Source organism: Podarcis vaucheri, assembly GCF_965113315.1.
Source record: "Podarcis vaucheri genome assembly, chromosome: 6".
Taxonomy (NCBI): Eukaryota; Metazoa; Chordata; class Lepidosauria; order Squamata; family Lacertidae; genus Podarcis; species Podarcis vaucheri.
The window spans coordinates 104,666,069-104,686,867 of NC_138764.1; the positions used below are offsets into that span (position 1 = coordinate 104,666,069).

The window sequence follows — 20,799 nt, forward strand, 5'->3', positions numbered from 1 at the left end:
ATTGCCCCTATTTGCCAGGGACAGTCCCGGATTTACAGAAGCCATTCTGGTTTCTGAATCCCAGAATGTCCTGCTTAGCCTTAGTATGTCCCTATTTTCATCAGAGAAATGGAGAATAAGTACAGAACCAAGGAGATAAGTCACTATACAGCCTTTAGAAGACATTTGAAGGCAGCAATGTATAGGGAAGTTTTTTTAATGTTTTATGTTTTTATCTATGTTGGAAGCCTCACAGAGTGGCTGGGGCAGCCCAGTGTGATGGACAGGGTATAAATATTATTATTATTATTATTATTATTATTATTATTATTATTATTACTATTATTGTTGAATAAGACATCCCTATTTTCATGTTGGAGGGCACGGATCCTGGCAAGCAAAGGTGAGCCACCCCTTTCTCTCCCCACCTGCTCCCCAGTTGTGAAACTGATCTGCGTTGGAACATCCATGTTCAGAGGCAGTCTACCATTCAATATCATTTGCTGAGCGGTGGGGTTGGGAGAAGCCTGTGGAGCTCATGTCCTGCCTTTGAATATCCCAGAAGGATCTGGTTGCGCAATGTGAGAAGCAGGATGCTGGACTAGATGGACTTCTGGCCTGATCCACCAGAGATCATAGAATTGTAGAGTTGGGACCCCCAGGGTCATCTAGTCCAACCCCCTGCAATGCAGGAATTCTGCCTATATTCTCGCACCTGTCCCACCCCATGGCTTGCTCTCTGCAGCTCAAATTCGTCCTGCTGGTCCGCTAGGTTCAGGAGAGTCCCCTTTGGATGGACTTCTGATGTCTTCTCTTGTGAAGTTGGTCAAGCGCCAAACAATTTTTAATAGAGCAAGACTGCCCTCTGCTGGTCTCTTGCAGAATCTATGCAGTGAGCTTATAACATGATAACCAAGACAGGTATCACATTGCAGCCTCGTTTGCAAGTTCTCTTTCAAGACTCAAGCTTTTACAGTCGGTGCAACGGCAGGGTTTTTATTTTGTTTTTGAAATGAGGCTACAACCTTTTTTAGGCATTGCACTATTTATTTCATACTAACAGAAGCCTTTCTGGACTGGTTTCCAGCCCTATGCAACGGCCCTCCCACAATAAAATCATTAAAAACTTAGGCGGAACCCAACACTTCTGCAAGTGGACCTCCACTCATGCAATGGGACTTCATCCATCCTGTCCTTCCCCATTGCCCTACCTCTAACGCAGAGAGGGGAAACTAGGGGTCCCTGAAACATTGCTACACTCCAAATCCCATCGTCCCTGCCCACTGGGCCGTTCTGGCAGGGGCTGATGGGAGATGGAGTGCGACAACATCTGGAACCCCCTGGGCTCACCATTCCTGAGGTTTCTGCAATGGCTGCTTTGCAGCTCTGCGGACAGTCCTTGGTTGATCAAGAGATTCCTCTAAGCCGGAGTTCTTCGATCTTGGATCTCTGGCGTTGTTGGACTATATCTCCCATCATCCCAAACCTGCTAGTTGGGGTTGGTGGGAGTCGTAGTAGTGCAGCGAAACCTGGGGACCAAAGGTTTTCTCTGACCTGCAGCAAAGCAGAGCAAGGGTCAGTATGAGTCCGTTTGGCGGTGCTTTGAGAAACCACGAGACGGTGCTGTCCTCTCTTCGTAAGGCCCTTCCCTTTTAAGGTTTGTGTAAGGCAGAATGGTTTGCCCCTCATGGAGCTACAATTCCCAGCACCCTTAGCAAACTACAACTCCCGGGATTTTTTGCTGAGTAAGTCATGTTCTTTCAGTGAGTGGCTTGTGTGCTCCCTGTGTTTCTTGGCTCAGCAGTGGCGCTTATAACTCATGGAAATCATTCCTGTAAGGGGTTTTCCACATCAAGGACTGCCCCTGGAAAATGTGACGGGCAGGAGAAAAGCCTTGTGGCTGGATCAGTCCCAAGGGGGTCCACCTTGTCCACCACGGATTTTGGAGGCAACAATGAGCTCTGATGGCTAAGTACTTTCCCTCTGTCTCCTTCTTCCTCAATTCTCAGTTGACTGAGCAGCAAAAGAAAGATTCGTGGGTTGCATCAAAGTGTAAACATGGAGCAATTTGCATTTCAGAAAAGGAAGTTCCCCCTCTTGCAATTTCCGAGAAGAAGCCCAGGCCTCCTGCCAGCTGGGTGGGGCTAAGGTTGCTTCTCGTTTGGTACCTGCTGGCCCCACAGATGCCCCTGACCAGGCTGGAGGGTGAGTCACCAGAAGGACGCGGTTGTGACATCATTCCGGAATCTGCACCAACTTCCTCCCACCATTTCGGGCAAAGCTTTGCATTTTTGCAACGTGGTAAAAACCACGCTTTGCAGGGAAACTCCGTAGAAATGCTTCACAAAATATTAGTAAAAGTCCCAGGTCTTGAACTCCAATTCCATTGGAGCACCACCCCACTGTCCACTCCACTGACAAAAGTCTTAAATCCCCCTTTTAAATCTATATTGTTAAAAAATGCCTGCAACACTCAGTCAGTAGAGCTATCAATCTAAAAGTCATGGGTTCAAGCCCCACGTCAGGTGAAAGGATCCTACATTGCAGAGCAATCACACTGTGATTCTATGAAATCCTAGGTCAAACTGGTCTGGCTAAGCCTAGCCTGGCAGATCTCCTTTGTGAGTCAATCCCTGGCTTTTTGAGTGTTTGGGGGTAGCTAAGAGACCATTCATCCACACTGACTCCCAGACGAAGGCATCTGTAAATCCCAGTGTCTGTGGAAAAGAATTGCAGACCAGCAGTCTTGAGTCAGAAATTGAGGACCAGGACATAGCTGAGTTCTTGAGCTCTGCAAGCAGAGTTGGAGGTGCTGGCTGGTCCTGTCAAGCAGGGATGGGAAGCTTGCTTGCCTCCATCAGATGTTGCTGGACTCCAGCTCCCATAAACCCCAGCTTGCATGGCCAATCGTCAGGAAAGATGGGAGTTGTAGTCCTGCAGCCCCTTCCCTGGAAGACCTGATGTCAGACCAGTGGACTTCAGGTGAGTTGAGTTCTTCGGCCGTGTTCCTCCAACTACACTCAACCTGTTAGAATTCCTGCACCGTTATTGCAGTCATGGGACTGTTGTCTATCACATGACGGTGTATGTTTTGATTCCACAGAGTGGGAAGTGATGGAGGAAGGATGGTTGTGATACTGTGTTCCGTGAAGTGGAACTATTGTCCTTTGTTCTTTTTCTCTTTGCTGTCTGATGCTAGAGAGAGGGGGAGGGAGCCATGCTGCAGTGCTCCGTATGTGTTGATATGTAAATAAAGTAGATTAGCCAAAATGCTGAGTTGCTGAGGTCTGTTACGCAAACTGCGAAGACTCTGCGGATCCCTAAGTGTGCCAATGTCGGTTGGCATTGGTCGCTGTGATGTTCGGGCTGAAGAAAGCTTTTGAAGCTCCCAAACGATCGACCAGGAGGGAGAGAACATGCCAGTCGGGCATGTGTCTCTGCCAGGGTCCTACTCGAGTGTAGGACGAGCTCCTGACACAACCTGTGTGCTTGTAAATTAAAGGCAATGTTGCAAGCAAAACACCACTAAGCCTCCAGTGACCTCCTCCCAAAGGAAAAAAAAGTTGGGTGAGCGATGCACTCCTGTAACATTTCACAGAAGAAGTGGGCCGTGCAAAACGGCATGTTAGGTCGATGGTGCAGGTGGGTGTAGCGTTCAGTGAAGAGAGAAAAATCCACCACCTCATTTTCTGCAGAAGAGCAAAGACTTTCTGTTTAAACCTTGCATTCAGAGCCTTTGCTAGTTCCTTCTTTTAAACAGAAGAAGGTGTGGGTACGTGTGGGGGGGTGTATTTATATAAGTAGTCCATGAAAATAATAACCAGATTTCAGCAAGGAGGGCTAGACAGGGCTTCTCTCGCAGTGGGGAAGTGGACGTGGTTTGCATGGCACCAACCTCGGCTGAGTTCTTGCAGGGAACTGATGATGATGATGATCATCATCATTTATTATTTATACCCCACCCATCTGGCTGGGTTTCAGGGCACAAGGAGAAGGGGACGACAGAGGACGAGATGGTGGGACAGTGTTCTCGAAGCTACCAGCATGAGTTTGATGAAACTGCGGGAGGCAGTGGAAGACAGGAGTGCCTGGCGTGCTCTGGTCCAGGGGGTCACGAAGAGGCGGACACGACTAAACAACAAGAAGAAGAGCTATGCAATGTTTGCAGGTTGAAGAGAATTGGACAACATTCCAAAACTGCTAATAAAAATATGGCCCTGAGTTTGCCCCATGCATAATTGAGATGAGATTGAGTAGAGTTGATTTAATATTTGCATTCCTCTTTCCCAAGTGGCTGACAAGAACCCTCGAATTGTAGAGTTGGAAGAACACTGTGATCACTGTAATATCAAACACAATATCATATAAAGCAGACAACAAAAACAACACCTTCATCAACACAATCAGTACAATTCAATAAAGTCAAAGTAACTGATAGTATTGCCAGGATACCTCCCCCAGAACAACAAAGAAGTGGACTAGCTGTTGGTTATCAGACGCATTCACTGTACATGAATTATAGACACTTACAAAGAATTATGGGGATGCGGGTGGTGCTGTGGTTTAAACCACAGAGCCCAGGACTTGACGATCAGAAGGTCGGCGGTTCGAATTCCCGTGACGGGGTGAGCTCCCGTTGCTCGGTCCCTGCTCCTGCCAACCTAGCAGTTTGAAAGCACGTCAAAGTGCAAGTAGATAAATAGGCAGGAAGGTAAACGGCGTTTTCATGCGCTGCTCTGGTTTGCCAGAAGCGGCTTAGTCATGCTGGCCACATGACCCGGAAGCTGTACGCCAGCTCCCTCGGCCAATAAAGCGAGATGAGCGCCGCAACCCCAGAGTTGGCCACGACTGGACCTAATGGTCAGGGGTCCCTTTACCTTTACCTTTCTACAAAGAACTATAGATTTAAAGAAACATTTCAGGTGGGGGGGCAAGTTCATTGAATCCATGGAGGCTTATCAGCTTCAGATGTGTTTGTAGGGAAAGGATTACAGTATTCTGGCCCTATTTCAGCCTGGTTTGCCCATGTAGCACCATGGTTGAGATCTCAAGGAAGCACCACATGGACTGAGCTTTCACTGAGAAACCTTGAACCAGTTTCAATTTGTGAAGGTAAAATGGGTCAGGGTGGAGAATTGTGTGTGCTACTCAGAGGAAAAGAGGAATATAAATTATAAATTTATAAATTATAAATTGACATAGAAGTCCAAATCAGTTTCTTAACCTTTTGCAATGCCAGGAGCCTCAGCTCCGTTATCTGAAGTAATAATCAAGTGAGCACCTCTGAGCATGTGTGAAGTGCCTTTCCCTCACCTCCAAGCAGCCACAAACAATTGTGTGTGATTTGCAGACAGCCTCTTGAGCAACTTCCCTTCTAGGAATCGAAGGGATGACTCTGGTTCAACTGGACTGGCTCTCAATTTTTAAGACAAACTCAAGAGCTAAAGGCAGCCCTGTTTAGGGAAGCTTTTAATGTTTGATATTTTATTGTTCTGTTAATAATCTGTTGGTAGTTGGACTGGATGAGCTCTGGGGGTCCCTTCCAACTCTACCATTCTACGATTGTAAAGAAAAATACTTGTGGCCAGTGGGCAGTTACATCACATCAGTGAAGTGGCACAGTTTGTGTTGGGAACCTTCTTCAGCTCGTCGTAATCAGGGCAGTGACCACACAGAGGCGTGGAGGGACTGAGAAAATAACAAAATTGGAGAAGTGCCTTCTTTTTCATGCCAGTGCCTTGTCAAGAGGGGAAAATGACTCATGGTGCTCTCAGACGATGAACCCCACACCGTCCTGTTATGAAGTGTGGGAACTTGAAATAATAGAATCCCAAACTCATCTCTCACACAGTGCCCCTTACCTGTTTATTCAAAATTCAATTTACACCATACCCTCCAACATTTCTCTGATGAAAATAGGGGCATCCTATTCAAAATAACAACAACAACAACAACAACAACACAACCCCATCCATCTGACTGGGTTTCCTCAGCTACTCTGGGCAGCTTCCAACATATATGAAAACATAACATCAAACATTAAACATTAAAAACTTCCCTATACAGGGCTACCTTCTAAGATGTCTTCTAAAGTTTGCATGGTTACTTATCTCCTTGGTTCACGGGTCACATAACTCCATACCTTCCAACATTTCTCTGATTTAGTGCTAAAGAGGGACACGGGTGGCGCTGTGGGTTAAACCACAGAGCCTAGGGCTTGCCGATCAGAAGGTCGGCGGTTCGAATCCCCGCGACAAGGTAAGCTCCCGTTGCTCGGTCCCTGCTCCTGCCAACCTAGCAGTTCGAAATCACATCAAAGTGCAAGTAGATAAATAGGTACCACCCTGGCAGGAAGGTAAACGGCGTTTCCGTGCGCTGCTATGGTTTGCCAGAAGCGGCTTAGTCATGTTGGCCACATGACCCGGAAGCTGTACGCCGGCTCCCTCAGCCAATAAAGCGAGATGAGCGCCGCAGCCCCAGAGTCGGCCACGACTGGACCTAATGGTCCGGGGTCCCTTTACCTTTTTAAGGAAAAGAGGGACATTCCATGATCAAATCAGAAAATGGGAAGACTTATGTAAGTCTGGCGCTGACCCTGGAAAATAAGGACACTTGGAGGCAGGGCTGTCTTACCCATAGGTGCTAGGGGTGCGGGGCACCCAGGCACCGGGCTTTCAGGGGCACCAAGCCGAGAGTCTGGGGCCGAGATTTGGAGTCCAGGTATTGGGAAGAGCCGACAGCTGCTGCCAAGCAAAGTAGAGCCCTCCCTCTGAGCGCCGCAGCTCTTCTGCTGCAAGCGAGCGAGGCGCTGAGGCAGCCGGTCAGCTCTGCCCTCCTGCGCACCTGGGATTGGCAAGCTGTCGAAAGGCCTACCCAGCTTAAGACAGCCCTGCTGGGAGGGTCCGTTTAAACTACTTAGTTAACGAACTTCATCCAGGGATGCCAGCTTTTCAGAGATTGATTGTGGTTTACACCTCCAGCAGCCCTTGAAACTCTCTTACCTCTTTGCCCCCCCCCCTAGGAATTCTTAGCCCCCCATAGCTATGAATATATATCCTTTGGGCCACAGCAGCGAGGCTGAGGGGGGGAGGTCTTGTCGTCTGGGCAGCCCAGGAGCTCCAGACACCCTGCCCAGGCTTGCACCCGGGGAGATCACGTTGGTGCAGCAAACACTCCCAGAAGTGCACTCCATTATCTCTTGAGCCGGAGAGATGGCAACATTCGTAGCTACATAAATATAAGCAAAATTGCATTGAGAGGATGCGCTGACGGCCACCCAGCCAGGAGCTGCCGTTATGCACCGGTGCGATACTTCAACCACATTCTGAGTTTCAGTCAGTTAAAAAAGAAATGTTTATGTCGCAGGTCCTTTGCAAGGTTCAGCTCAGAGCAAGACAAGCCTCTGCGTCTCCAGCTTCCAGCACCAACCACAAGCCTCACACATTGCTCCTTCTTGGCCTATTGCTCTCCATTCTAGAATGAGTTGTGAAAAGTCCCGTCCATTTGCCTCTATGGCAACAGAACTCCCTCTTTGGCCATGTAAACGTCCGTCTGTGCTTAACTGACTAGCTAAGTCAAAATTTTAAAAAAAAATCCTTCCAGTAGCACCTTAAAGACCAACTAAGTTAGTTCTTGGTATGAGCTTTCGTGTGGATGCACACTTCTTCTAGCTAAGGCCATTATCTTACCAATAAACCAGTATGACTGATTCACCGCACTTCTTCTTGTAGAATCTAGACTCACAATGGCAGGTCACAGGTGCGCAAAGGACTCACGGGTTATGACCCGTGACTGACCAGCCCACCACCTATAACACTATTTTCAATGCGATCGGCTTGTGCATTTCCTTTCTGTAAATGGTGTTAGATGATAGATGCTTGTGGTTTCTTTCATTTGCTTAGTCTTTTCTTTTTGTTTTGTCAACCCCGTACCCTGGGGCTTATTTTGGTATAATCATCACATAAGGAACAAATAATGAGCCCTGAAAAATGCATTTTGGTGGGGAGCTGTCCTGCAGAACAGCAAGCAGCCCAGGCTTTGCTGTAGCTTCAAAATGCTACTCCAGAGTAATTCTGCTTCAAAGTGCAGCAGCCCTTAACAGCGGCCTCCTCCCTCTATTTTCTGCATGTTCCTGTTTTAAACTTTTAACAGAGAAGCAACGCCAGCGAGGCTCCTTTCCTCGGTGACCCTAGAACATGATTCTCCCGTGGGCGGGGGTGGGCGGCTTGGGCTCCAGAGTTGTCATGCTTTTTTGAGCTAGAGAGGGAAGTGCGGGGGGGGGAGGGATGTTTCCTCTTTTCTTCTCCCCAGAGAGTGAAAGGTTGCTTATTTATGCAGTAGAAATAGACTGAAAGAGCATCTTCACCCCCATCGTTCAGCCCAGATACCGAGGTCAAGCTCCAAGGGCCTTCTGGTGGTTCCCTCACTGCGGGAAGTGAAGCTACAGGGATCCAGGGGCGGCCGCCGAGACCACATAACACCGCACTTGAAAGACCTACATTGGTTCCCAGGATGTTTCCGAGCACAATTCAAAGTGTTGGTGCTGACCTTTAAAGCCCTAAAGGGCCTCGGTCCAGTACAGTGGTACCTCGTGTTAAGTACTTAATTCGTTCCGGAGGTCCGTTCTTAACCTGAAACTGTTCTTAACCTGAAGCACCACTTTAGGTAATGGGGCCTCCTGCTGCCACTGCGCCGCCGCTGCACGATTTCTGTTCTCATCCTGAAGCAAAGTTCTTAACACGAGGTACTATTTCTGGGTTAGCAGAGTCTGTAACCTGAAGCGTATGTAACCCGAGGTACCACTGTATACCTGAAGGAGCGTCTCCACCCACATCGTTCTGCCCGGACGCTGAGGTCCAGCGCCGAGGGCCTTCTGGCGGTTACCTCACTGCGAGAAGTGAGGTTACAGGGAACCAGGCAGAGGGCCTTCTCGGTAGTGGCACCTGCCCTGTGGAACGCCCTCCCACCAGATGTCAAAGAGATAAACAATTACCGTATTTTTCGTTCTGTAGGACGCACATTTCCCCCTCCAAAAATTAAGGGGAAATGTGTGTGCGTCCTATAGAGCGAATGCAGGCTGCGCCGCTAAGCCCAAAGCCAGAACAGGAAGACGGAGCATTGCAGAGCGCTCCGTCTCGCTGCTCTAGCTTGGGGACGGCTGCGCGCAAACCTCTGCAGGGCAGTGGGGTGCCTTCACCCTGCTGTCCTGCAGAAGCTAGCAAGGCTGTTCCCAAGCCAGAACAGCGAGAGGGAGGGCTCCATCTCGCTGCTCTAGCTTGGGGACGTCTGCACGCACAGCCTCTCCAGGGCAGCGGGGCGCTGCGCTCCAAAGGCTTCAGGGATCTTTGAGGCTGGCGGTGGGGGAAAGCAGCGCTTCCCTCCACCGCCAGCCCCACAAGGTCTGGTGAATGTACCTTGAACACACCTTGTTTTAGAGGGGGAGAACAAGAAAAAAAAAATTTCCCTGTTCTCCCCCTCCTATGGTCCAGTGCGTCCTATGGTCCGGTGCGTCCAATGGAGCGAAAAATACGGTACCTGACATTCAGAAGACATCTGAAGGGAAGTTCAGGGAAGTTTTTAATGTGTGACATTTTAATGTATTTTTAATGTTTGTTGGAAGCCGCCCAGTGGCTGGGGAAACCCAGCCAGATGGGCAGGGTACAAATAATAAACTTTTATTATGTTTATTATTATTGTTGTTGCTGCCAGGCAAAGAGCTTTCTCCGTAGTCGCACCCTCCCTGTGGAATGCCCTACTGTCAAATGTAAAACATATAAACAACTCTATTATTTCCAGGAGACATCTGAAAGCAGCCCTGTTCAGGGAAGTTTTTAATGTCTGAGGTTTTATTGTGATTTAAATATTTTGTTGTGAGTCACCCAGAGCAGCTGGGAAAATCCAGTCAGGTGGGTGGCATATAAATAATAAAACAGAAATCAACATATAGATGGTCATTAAATGAAGGATTATTAAAGAAGCCAGAGCTATAGGGGAAAGTGGTGAAAGTCCTAAAAGACTACGGTACTTTGAAATAAATTTAAGCAAAGGGACAGACTTAAATATGGTACAGGATGCCGGCAAGGCAGTAATAAGAGGCTTCTTTATATACAACAAAACACTTCCCAAAATAAATCAGAAGACAAGAAGCAAGAGATAATATAAGAACTTAATATGAATGAAAATAAATGAACTGAAAAACTGGGAAACACGGTTGTAATGCAGACTATTAAAATGCTACAAACACAGTGATCAATTCTGACTCTACATGAAATTAAAATATCCTAAACAGAAAGAGTCTGAATTTGCAAACAAACCTGGAAGACTGTTGTTGTGGCAATTAAAGAAAGAAAAGAAATCTAATGTGATTAACCCACCCACCAGCCGCTGACACTCTGGAGGGAAAAAAAGATGGTGACGATTTGGTTTTAAGTGACTAACAAAGCAAAAATTGCAACACTGAGCTGGGTATTTGGTGGCTGGATTGGCCGACCACAGGTAGCCCGTCTAGCACAGCATCCTGCTCCCAGAGTGGCGAATCTGATGCTCCAAAGGTAAGGCCATGAGCAGGATGCGGCCTCAAGAGCAGTGGAGGGAGATAGGAGCCAATGGTGGCCTCATCGTACATGATTTGGGGGTGTTCACAAGTAATAATAATAATAACAATAATAATTTATTATTTATACCCCGCCCATCTGGCTGGGCTTCCCCAGCCACTCTGGGCGACTTCCAAAAACAAAAAAATTAAAATACTGTAATACATCAAACATTAAAAGCTTCCCTAAACAGGGCTGCCTTCAGATGTCTTCTAAAAGTCTGGTAGTTGTTCTTCTCTTTGACATCTGGTGGGAGGGCGTTCCACAGGGCAGGTGCCACCACCGAGAAGGCCCTCTGCCTGGTTCCCTGTAACTTGGCTTCTCGCAGTGAGGGAACCGCCAGAAGACCCTTGGCGCTGGACCTCAGTGTCTGGGCAGAACAATGGGGATGGAGATGCTCCTTCTGGTATACTGGACTGAGGCCGTTTAGGACTTCAAAGGTCAGCACCAACACTTTGAATTGTGCTTGGAAACATCCTGGGAGCCAATGTAGGTCTTTCAAGACCGGTGTTATATGGTCTCGGTGGCCGAAATCAGTCACCAGTCTAGCTGCCGCATTCTGGATTAGTTGTAGTTTCCGGGTCACCTTCAAAGGTAGCCCCACGTAGAGCGCATTGCAGTAGTCTAAGCGGGAGATAACCAGAGCATGCACCTTTCTGGCAAGACAGTCTGCGGGCAGGTAGGGTCTCATCCTGCGTACCAGATGGAGCTGGTAGACAGCTGCCCTGGACACAGAATTAACCTGTGCCTCCATGGACAGCTGTGAGTCCAAAATGACTCCCAGGCTGCGCACCTGGTCCTTCAGGGGCACAGTTACCCCATTCAGACCAGAAGGGGCAAAGTGCATTTTGGATAGCAGCCCCACCCCACATTTCTGAAAGATGAACAGCAGCACATTCCACACAAACATCTGGCCCTTATTTTCTCCGAAGGAAGTCCTGTTGGTTTCTTCAGGAGTTAACGTTCCAGTAAGTCGGCACCCTTATTTGAATGTGTAGTTTGTGATTTGGATATGAGCAGTGAAAGTAACGACAGGGGTCCAGTTGTGGAGTAGGGCAAGCAGAGAAATAAGCTGCTTGCCCGGGAGGGAAAGCACCGTTCCCTCCTCCCCTATCTCCCCCCCCTGCACCTGCCGCAACCCTTTAACCTCTTGAGAACATCTATGCAGGGTTCACATTTCCATATTGCAAGGCAAAAACATAACAAGAGCTTGTTGTTGTTGTTTAGTCATTTAGTCGTGTCCGACTCTTCGTGACCCCCTGGACCAGAGCACGCCAGGCACTTCTGTCTTCCACTGCCTCCCGCAGTTTGGTCAAACTCATGCTGGTAGCTTCAAGAACACTGTCCAACCATCTCGTCCTCTGTCATCCCCTTCTCCTTGTGCCCTCCATCTTTCCCAACACCAGGGTCTTTTCCAGGGAGTCTTCTCTTCTCATGAGGTGGCCAAAGTCTTGGAGCCTCAGCTTCAGGATCTGTCCTTCCAGTGAGCACTCAGGGCTGATTTCCTTCAGAATGGAGAGGTTTGATCTTCTTGCAGTCCATGGGACTCTCAAGAGTCTCCTCCAGCACCATAACTCAAAAGCATCAATAAGAGCTTACTGGGTCAGATTGCCCCTATGGGAAGTGCATGAGCAGGACCTGAACACAAGACCCCTCCTGTGGTTTCCAGCAACTGGGATTCAAAAGCATTTCTGCCTCCAACTGTGGAGAGCCATCATGACTGATAGCCATCAATACCCCTTTCCTCCCAAGAGTATGTTTAATCCTTTTTAATTCTTAAAGGTATATCTCTAATCCCTCTCTAACACCATCTAAGTTGGTGGCCCTGTCTCCTGTGGAAGGGAGTTCCACAGATTTAATTCTGCCTTGCAAGAAGAAGTCTTTCCTTTTCTCTGCCCTGATTTGTCCAACCTTCAGCTTCATTGGATGCCATAGAATTCTAAAACTGTAGAGTTGGGAGAAGGTTCGTATAGTTAAAGCCATGGTTTTCCCAGTCAGGGATACATAAAAGACAGAGGCAATGGGAGCTGCCGGCTGCAGCAGCTCCGACATGATTCCCAATTTCTGTTGGTGGCAGATCTTTGTAGATTCCACCACCTCTTGAAGGAGTCTGTACCACTGTCAAACAACTCTTGCTGTCCGAAAGTTCTTCCTGATGTTTAGTCGGAATCTCATTTCTTGTAACTTGAAGCCATTGGTTTCAGTCCTCTCCTTCAGATCAGCAGAAAACAAGTCTGCTGCATATTCCACGTGACAACCCTTTAGATATTTGAAGTTGGCTATCATTATCTTAAAAAGCAGAGGCATCACCTTGCCGACAAAAGGTCCGTATAGTAAAAGCTATGGTTTTCTCAGTGGTGATGTATGGAAGTGAGAGCTGGACCATAAAGATGGCTGATCACCGAAGAATGGATGCTTTTGAGTTCTGGTGCTGGAGGAGACTCTTGAGAGTCCCATGGACTGCAAGAAGAACAAACCTCTCCATTCTGAAGGAAATCAGCCCTGAGTGCTCACGGGAAGGACAGATCCTGAAGCTGAGGCTCCAATAATTTGGCCACCCTATGAGAAGAGAAGACTCCTGGAAAAGACCCTGATGTTGGGAAAGATGGAGGGCACAAGGAGAAGGGGATGACAGAGGACGAGATGGTGGGACAGTGTTCTTGAAGCTACCAGCATGAGTTTGTCCAAACTGCGGGAGGTAGTGGAGGACAGAAGTGCCTGGCGTGCTCTGGACCATGGGGTCACGAAGAGTCGGACACGACTACACGACTAAACAAGAAGAAGAAGAAGAAGAGGAGGAGGAGGAGGAGGAGGAGGAGGAGGAGGAGGAGGAGGAGTTAGGAGGTAACATGAGGGTCATCTAGTCCAACCCCCTAAAACGCAAGAATCTTTCGGCCATCACGACCCTGAGATTGAGAGTCTCACGCTTCACCGACTGAGCTAAAGAGTTCTAGTGTTAGGAGGAGAGAGGAAGGAAAACGCTTCTATCCAATTTAGCCATGAATTTGCCTAGTCTCCATCCGGAGGGGTGACCGCCCTTTGCCTCTTGCGAGAGTGAAAGGTAACTACAGTATTTGCTGAGAGAGAGCCCTCTTTTTAAAAAGTGGAAGGGCTGGTGGGGACGAGGAGCCTGGGGGGCGAGGCCTTCGGGAAAGAGGCGCGGCCGCCGTGGGGCTGGGCGGTTCTTAAGCGCGCGGCTTCCCCATCGCGGGCGCGCTGGCTTCTGCTTCTGCGGACCGTGAAACCGTCGGGGAGGCGCAACAACTGCTGTTTTCCTGCTTTGCTGCAGCAACTGCACGGGGCAGAGACCTTTCCCTCTCCCCTTGCCGGGCATTTTTGTGGGGTGCGTCCCCCCCCCCCGAGGACTGCGTACAGGCGAGAGCCATTTTGGAGATGCCCCTGGCCCCCGAAGAGGCACTAGCGAGCGCGCAGGAGCTGCCGGGCTGCTGAGAACGCGCCGTCGAGGGAACGTCGGAAGGCGGCAGGCAGGTGAATCCGGGGAGAGACGGCGGGGACAGGGGGCAGCCGCGACCCTCCCCTCCCTCGGCAATGGCAGGAAGGAGATGGGTCGTACGAGGGAAGCGTAAGGAATGCTTAACCCGGAGTCTTGTCTGTGTGTTTAAGGCCCTGGAGCCTGTGGAATGATAAGGCAGCGGAGAGCGTTCTCTAGAGCATGTGCAGAGTTTGTTTTCCTCTTTCCCCGAGTCATCACTCACCTGCGCTTTCGGCTCACCTGGGTAGTCCTGAGCCTCGGTACTTCTCTGTTGCGAAGCAGTGGCGTAGCGTAGGTTGTCAGCACCCGTGGCAAGGCAAGTAATTTGCACCCCCTAACCCGTGGATTTGCGCCCCCTACCCCCCAGATGTTGCGCCCGGTGTGGCCGGCCCCCCTGCACCCCCCACGCTACGCCACTGTTGCGAAGGCTCTGGGTGCCTTGATCAGACGTCTCCTTTTCCAGGGGGGTTTGTAGGGGACATGCCCCCCCCAAACCCTCTGTTGTTTGCATTGTATAGCTCATAAGTCACCCCACTGAATTTCAGTGGCTGTTGCGGCAGGAGCTGAACCTTGCAATCCAAAACATCTGGAGCCCCGGGGGGCACCAAGTTGGAGAAGGCTGCTGGAATATGTAGCCAGGTGGTGAAAGAAAGGAGTTTCACAAGGACTCAACTCACCCTTTCAACTAAATGTATAGCCCTCAACCATGCTATTCAGTGTGCACCTGAGAACGTGCTGTACACTGCAATTGAACCGGAGTTAAGTCGCGCGAGCTCTGGTGCCCTAAGGCTTTTCAGCACATCATAGTTTCTAGAGGCACAGCAAAGATATTCTAAGGGAAGGAACAATGGAGGAAATCTAGCATCTTGATTCTGTTTTAGTCTGTATCGCAGCTCGGGGGGGTGTGTGTCCAGCTCTGTCCTTCTGGTTGTTTATACACACCTCCACCTCCCCCTGCAAAAGCTGCAATCCACTGCTCACCCAGTTGGTGGGGGGATACAAGTACCTGTATTTTTCTTCCAATAGTTGTGTGAGGAAAGACTAACCATTGGCATGGCTGCCTCAGACGGTTAAAAAGGTAAAGGGACCCCTGTCCATTAGGTCCAGTCATGGCCGACTGGGGTTGCGGCGCTCATCTTGCTTATTGGCCGAGGGAGCCGGCGTACAGCTTCCAGGTCATGTGGTCAGCATGACTAAACCGCTTCTGGCGAACCAGAGCAGCACACGGAAACACCGTTTACCTTCCCACCAGAGTGGTACCTATTTATCTACTTGCACTTTGACGTGCTTTCGCACTGCTAGGTTGGCAGGAGCAGGGACCAAGCAGCAGGAGCTCACTCCGTTGCAGGGATTTGAACCGCCGACCTTCTGATCAGCAAGTCCTAGGCTCTGTGGTTTAACCCACAGCACCACTATGGTTTATTAAAATCACACACACACAAACTTTGTCCATAGGTATAACTATGGTATCCAACAAACCATGGTTTGTTATTGGGTTATGAACCTTGGTTTGTTTTAACTGCAGCTTGTCATCATGCTTAAACTCAACACCCCCTCTTGAACCAAGGTTTGTTTGGCCAGACCACCTCAATTGCAGGAGCAACTGGAAAAACCACAGCAAACAAACAAACTTTGGATAAATAAGCCATTGTTTGTCTGATTGTCTGTGCGGCAACTCATGGTGAACTTGTAGTTTGTCAAACCACAGTGTCGTGTTACATGGAAACCAGACAATTTCCTCCTCCAACACTGCTGCTTTGGGGGGTAAAAAACTGAGCCCACATCTCCACCCAGGGTCTTCAAGGAGTTTGGAGTGGAATGTGTACCTAATATTCTTATTGTTGTTTCCTTAGTTTTGGTATATTTGAAAATCATCTCTCTTCCTCTCTCATAAATAAAATGAAATATTGGTTTGCTTCTGTGACCAAATGGCACGTCACAGTAAACCATAGTTGATGGTGGATTGTCCTGTCCCCTCAACACACAGAGGAAACAAACCATGGTTCCTAGTGTCAGGCGCATTGCACATAGGTCTAGGGCACAAATTTGCATTAGCTATTGCATAATGTATGAATGCTTCTGAGAAAATTGTGCAGAGTGTGTTGTGTGTGTCATAGACATATCTCCACTGGTCTACCCCCTAACAACTCTCCTGGTGGGTGAAGTATGTCCATTGTGGTTGGTTTTGCTCCAACAGAGCACGAGGTCTCTTAGAGGCCAAGGGATGCTCAGCGCATGGGCTCTGGAAGACCAGGGATTCTCATGTGAGCCCAGCAAGATCTCAAAAGAGCACTCCAGAATTGGTGCACCAACAGGGCTTTGCCCCCCCCCCGCCCCCCCTCCAAGCAAGGCAGGGAGCTTTCAAGCTCATACCACGCTGTTTCTGCTTGGCTTACGTGGTGTGGAAAGAGCTTTCAAGCTCTCGGCTTTGCTTGCATTTAACTTGCAGAATTTCAACCAGCCGGCCCCTAGCCACATATGGTTGAAATTGCGGGATCTAAGTGGCCAAAAGATTCGATTGCATATTCTCTCTGCAAATGCAGGCGGCTTTAGCGTGACTCAGCAGCTTTGATGTTTCAGACAGGTGTGCCCCTGCTGTCACTCCTCAACTTCAGCACACCTTGAAAATATTCCCTGTCTCGTCAGCACCATTTTATTCGAATTGATCTCATAATTTGTACTTGCACCCACTTTTGCCAATTAAAAAATACTTGTGCAATGGTGCTTAAGTGGAAAAATGTGTTGATGCAAGTAGGTCTTGAAAGACCTACACTGGCTCCCAGTATGTTTCCAAGCACAATTCAAAGTATTGGTGCTGACCTTTAAAGCCCTAAACGGCCTCGGTCCAGTATACCTGAAGGAGCGTCTCCACCCCCATCGTTCAGCCCGGACACTGAGGTCCAGCGCCGAGGGCCTTCTGGCGGTTCCCTCACTGCGAGAAGCCAAGTTACAGGGAACCAGGCAGAGGGCCTTCTCGGTGGTGGCGCCCGCCCTGTGGAACTCCCTCCCATCAGATGTCAAAGAGAAAAATAACTACCAAACTTTTAGAAGACATCTGAAGGCAGCCCTGTTTAGGGAAGCTTTTAATGTTTAATAGGTTATTGTATTTTAGTGTTTTGTTGGAAGCCGCCCAGAGTGGCTGGGGAATAAATAAATTATTATTATTATTATTATTATTATTATTATTATTATTATTATTATATTATTATTTAAAAACAACAGATTTCCTTCTTTCTTTTAGAAAAGTGCAACATGCGCCCTTTCCAACTGGGACAATGTCAGGCCACTTTCATGCCATACTTTTAAAGTTCTGTGATACCACTTTAGACAGCCCTATTGTATTCCCCTAAGAATTTTGGGAGCTGTAGTTTGTGAAGCTTGCTAAGAGACCCCCCCCATTCCCCTCACAGAACTACAATTCCCAGAGTTCGCTATGAAGAGAGATTGGCTTTTAAACCATTCTGGGAATTATAGCTCTGTGAGGGGGATGAACCTCAGTAATTTTTGGACTTTTCAGACAGGCCCCCTGGAGTTAGAAAGTTTGAGAAGCCTTGGCCTAATCCCCTTTTAAAGTCACAAAGCTGTGGAGGCCATTATCTCATCGTGTGGCAGTAAATGCAAAGAATTAAATTCCCCACCCTTTTTTTGCCAACGGACCCATTTGGAAACTTCAGAAGGCTCCGGGGGCGCCAGTCACAAAATGGCTGCCGTTAGGCAGGAGCGTAACACCTAATAGCTGCCACATCTAAAAGATCAGGAAAAAAAGAGATTGGGGACCCAAAATTGAGCAAGCATCTCCTACCCCCCTGTCTTGGGCATTGTAGTTTTTTGAGGGTATATTTACTGGAACACTTGTGGCCACCATAGGAAAAAGGAGCCTGCAGGGCCCCTGAATCAAATTATGCACTGTGGGGAAAAGTCTTAATTTCCCGAGAAAGTTCTTCTTCCTCATGCAAAAGCACGGTCAGTGCACAGGGGCTGCCTTGTCTGCAGATCTGATGAGCCAAAAGACAAGTTCTCTTTTTAAATTATTTTTAAACCACTGCTAGGAACCAAAGGGGACGGGGGTGGTACTGTGGGTTAAACCACAGAGCCTAGGACTTGCTGATCAGAAGGTCGGCTCCCGTTGCTCGGTCCCTGCTCCTGCCAACCTAGCAGTTCGAAAGCAAAGTGCAAGTAGATAAATAGGTACCACTCCAGCGGTAAGGTAAAAGGTGTTTCCATGCGCTGCTCTGGTTTGCCAGAAGCGGCTTAGTCATGCTGGCCACATGACTCGGAAGCTGGACGCCGGCTCCCTCGGCCAGTAAAGCGAGATGAGCGCCGCAACCCCAGAGTCGGCCACGACTGGACCTAACGGTCAGGGGTCCCTTTACCTTTAAGGAAAAGGAGGAAATTCCGGGATCAAATCAGAAACTGGGATGGCTTCTGTAAATTTGGGCCTGTCCCTGAAAAATAGGGACACTCAGAGGGTCTGATCTAGCTTAGTTTGTTCTACACACTGACAGCTGACAGCTCAGGAAGGCCTACCTGGAGATGCTGTTGGCCCTACATTTGCAAATGTGCAATACATTAAAATGCTTAATATTGCACTGTTGTCGGTTTGGGGGGGTCAGTCTGGATGATGTCCTGAGTTCCTTCCGGTTCTTGGGGTCCAAATGCTTGTTTACAAAGCTATAGTATTACCAACCTTACTATATGCTTGTAAAACGTGGACCACTTATAAACGCCATCCCCAACTCCTCAAAAGATTCCATCAACGGTGTCTCCGAAAAATTTTACACACCACTTGGGAAGACTGGTGAACGAATGCCAGTGTACCAGAAGAAGCAAAGATCACCAGAGTTGAAGCAATGATTCTTCAATGTCAACTTCATTGGACTGGTCATGTTGTGCAGATGCCTGATGATCGTCTTCCAAAGCAACTACTCTATTCCGAACTTAAAAATGGAAAGCGTAATGCTGGTGGTCAACAAAAGAGGTTGAAAGACTGTCTCAAGGCAAATCTAAAAAAATGTAATATAAACACTGACGACTGGGAAACACTGGCCTGTGAGTTGGAGAACAGTCTTTACCAAAGGTGTCCTGGGATTTGAAGACACTCAAACTCAGGACGCAAGGGAAAAACGTGCTAGGAGGAAGGCACGCTTGGCAAATCCACACTGTGATCAGCTCCTGCCCGGAAACCAATGTCCCCACTGTGGAAGGATGTGTGGATCCAGAATTGGCCTCCATAGTCACTTACAGACTCATTGTTAAAACCGTTTTCATGGAAGACAATCTTACTCAGCTACAAGTGATTGCCAAAGAGGAAGAGGAGGAGGAGGAGGAGGAGGAGGAGGAGGAAGAAGAAGAAGAAGAAGAAGAAGAAGAAGAAGAAGAAGAGAATCTAACAGAGGAATTCGCCAAACTAGTTAGACAATTCTCTTAGGACAATGACCTCTGCAGGCCACTTAAGCGTCCTGGTCAGCACCTCAAAAAATGAGCTAGGTTGCAAGAACTACAACTGAGTGTTGGCACCATCTGGGCAGATAGGTGCCCCTCATCTCCTAGCTGCTAGGTAGGAGAACAACTGCCCGAGTTTTGGGGTGTGAGCTGAGCTGGAAGCAGGCAGGAAGCTGGATACACAGAGACCTGCTTGCTCTGTGCTGGGTTCAAAGCAGTGACTCATTGAGAAGCAAGATCCTTTGGGGTATCCATGCTGCCAGTCCCTCTTATCTTATGCTCAGGTTGTAGATACAGTCATACCTTGGTTGTTGAATGCCTTGGTACTCAGACGTTTTGGGTCCCGAATGCCACAAACCCAGAAGTGAGTGTTCCGGTTTGCGAATGTTTTTTGGAAGCCAAACGTCCATCACAGCTTCCAATTGAGTGCAGGAAACTCTTGCAGCCAATCGGAAGCTGCACCTTGGTTTTCGAGCATTTCCGGGAGTTGAGCGGACTCCCAGAACGGATTAAGTTTGACAACCAAGGTACCACTGTGTGTGTAAATAAAGCCATATATGCAAAAGACTAGGGACGCAGGTGGCGCTGTGGTCTCAACCATTGAGCCTCTTGGGCTTGCTGATCGGAAGGTCGGCGGTTCAAATCCCCGCGACGAAGTGAGCTCCAGTCGCTCTGTCCCAGCCTTCCAACCTAGAAGCTCAAAAGCATGCCAGTGCAAGTAGATAAATAGGTACCACTGTGGCAGGAAAGTAAACAGCGTTTCCATGCGCTCTAGTTTCTGCCACGGTGTTCCATTGTGCCAGAAGCAGTTTAGTCCTGCTGGCCACATGACCTAGAAAGCTGTCTGTGGACAAACGCCAGCTTCCTCGGCCTGAAAACGAGATGAGCGCCACAACCCCATAGTCTCCAGGGGTCCTTTACCTTTTACATATACAGTGGTACCTCAGGTTACAGACGGTTCAGGTTACAGACACTATAGGTTACAGACTCTGCTATCCCAGAAATAGTACCTTGGGTTAAGAACTTTGCTTCAGGATGAGAACAGAAATGACATGGTAGCAGTGCAGCAGCAGTGGGAGGCCCCATTAGCTAAAGTGGTACCTCAGGTTAAGAACAGTTTCAGGTTAAGAACGTATCTCCAGAACAAATTAAGTTCTTAACCCAAGGTACCACTGTATCCAAAATAACTCAGTCTATGCTGACCTTCATTCTGAGGAAATTGAACCCTGAGTAAGTGCCCGGAAAGCCTTGGCGTTTCCCCGCTCAGAGATTGAGGTGGCGTGAAACAGCACT

General features: G+C 48.5%; 1 protein-coding gene and 1 long non-coding RNA gene across 4 annotated transcripts in view; both read left to right on the forward strand.

Annotated features, from left to right (window-relative positions):
- Positions 1–13,780: 13,780 nt before the first annotated feature.
- HCK (HCK proto-oncogene, Src family tyrosine kinase) overlaps positions 13,781–20,799 on the forward strand; it is a 35,258-nt gene continuing 28,239 nt past the window's right edge. Inside the window, exon 1 of one of the 3 annotated variants that reach the window (XM_082226114.1) lies at positions 13,781–14,060. The gene's annotated coding sequence lies outside the window, so the exon portion shown is untranslated. The remainder of the gene's footprint in view (positions 14,061–20,799) is intronic. The other 2 variants (XM_082226115.1, XM_082226116.1) reach the window with 2 other exon arrangements.
- LOC309534413 overlaps positions 20,543–20,799 on the forward strand; it is a 97,075-nt gene continuing 96,818 nt past the window's right edge. The window contains exon 1 of the long non-coding RNA XR_014220696.1: positions 20,543–20,672. This is a non-coding gene — a long non-coding RNA (uncharacterized lncRNA). The remainder of the gene's footprint in view (positions 20,673–20,799) is intronic.